We start from the raw sequence: 1,774 nt of genomic DNA, 5'->3' as shown, positions 1-1,774 counted from the left end.
CCCCCCCCCCCCCCCGCCCAAGTCCCCAAGTCTTTGTCAACCAATAGTCTAATTTCTGTCTTTATAGATTTGCCTATTCTGGATAGTTCACATAAATAAAATCATACAATGTGTGGTCCTTTGTGACTAGCTTCTTTCACTTAGAATGATGTTTTCAAAATTCATCAATGTTGTAGCATGTATCAGTCTTTCATTCCATTTTATTGCTGAATAATATTCCACTGTATGGATATAACACATTTTGCTTATTCATCACTTTGGGTTGTTGAATCATCGCAATTGTTTTCACCTTTTGACTATCATGAATGATGCTGCTATGAACATTGGTATAAAGTATCTGTTTGCGTCCCTGCTTTTAAATCTTTTGGGTATATATCTAGGAGTGGGATTGCTAGATCATATGATGATTCTATATTTAACTTTCAGAAGAACACAAACTATTTTCAGGGCTACTGCATCATTTTACATTCCCACCAGTGATGTGTGAGGGTTCCAACTTCTCCGCATCCTCACCAATACTTGTTATTTATAGCCATCCTAATGAGTGTGAACGGTATCTCATTGTGGTTTTGATTTATATTTTCCTAATAGCTAATGATGTTGAACATATTTTCATGTGCTTTTTGTCCATTTATAGATCATTTTTATTTTTTACGTTTATTTTTATATATGTTTATTCATTTTTGAGAGAGAGTGTGAGAGGAGGAGGGGCAGAGAGAGATGGGGACAGAGGATCTGAGCAGGCTTTGTGCTGACAGCAGCTAGCCCAATGTGGGGCTTGAACTCAGGAACCATGAAATCATGACCTAAGCCAAAATCAGACTCTCAATTGACTGAGTCACTCAGGCATCCCTAGTTTGTTTGTCTGTTTGTTTGTTTGTTTTAAAGTAATCTCTATACCCAATGTGGGGTCAAACTCATGACTACCAGGTCAAGTCACCCATTCCTCTGACTAAGCCAGCCAGGTCCCTGCCATTATTATATATTCTTTAGATAAATGTCTATTTGGATGCCTTGTTTATTTTATTTTTTTGTAAGTTCTTCCCCTAATGTGGGGCTCCAACTCACTACCCTAAGATCAAGAGTCGCATGATTCACTGATTAAGCTAGTCAGATGCCCCTTCCCTTGTATTTTTTTTTTCTTTAGAGAAAGAGCATACATGCTAGTGAGGGAGAGAAAGAGAATCCTTAGCAGGCTTCCTGCTCAGTGTGGAACCTGACATGGGGCTCAATCCCCTGACCCCGGGATCATAATCTGAGCCAAAATCAAGAATCCAAAACTTAACCCACTGAGCCCCCCAGATGCCCCTTCCCTTGTCTATTTTTTTTTTTAATGTTTATCTTTGAGAGAGAGACAGAGACAGAGTATGAGCTGGAGAAGGGCAGAGAGAGGGATACGCAGAATCAGAAGCAGGATCCAGGATCTGAGCTGTCAGCACAGAGACTGACGCGGGGCTGGAACTCACGAACCATGAGATCATGACCAGAGCTAAAGTCAGAAGCTTATCCAGTTTAGCCACCCAGGTGGCCCCCGCCGCCCTCGTCTATTTTTAAATTGAGCTATTTGTCTTGTTATTGAGTTTTAAGAGTTCTTAATATATTCTAGCCCCTTATCAGATATATAATTACATATATTTTATCTCATTCTGCAGGTTGTTTTCACTTTCTAGATAGTGCCATTTGGAAAGCAGAAGTTTTAGAATTTTGATGAGGTCTGGGGCGCCTGGGTGGCTTAGTCGGTTAAGCGTCCGACTTTCGCTTAGGTCATGATCTC

Source organism: Hyaena hyaena, unplaced genomic scaffold (assembly GCF_003009895.1).
Source record: "Hyaena hyaena isolate Hyena2069 unplaced genomic scaffold, ASM300989v1 scaffold_426, whole genome shotgun sequence".
Classification (NCBI taxonomy): domain Eukaryota; kingdom Metazoa; phylum Chordata; class Mammalia; order Carnivora; family Hyaenidae; genus Hyaena; species Hyaena hyaena.
This window is presented reverse-complemented; position numbering follows the sequence as displayed.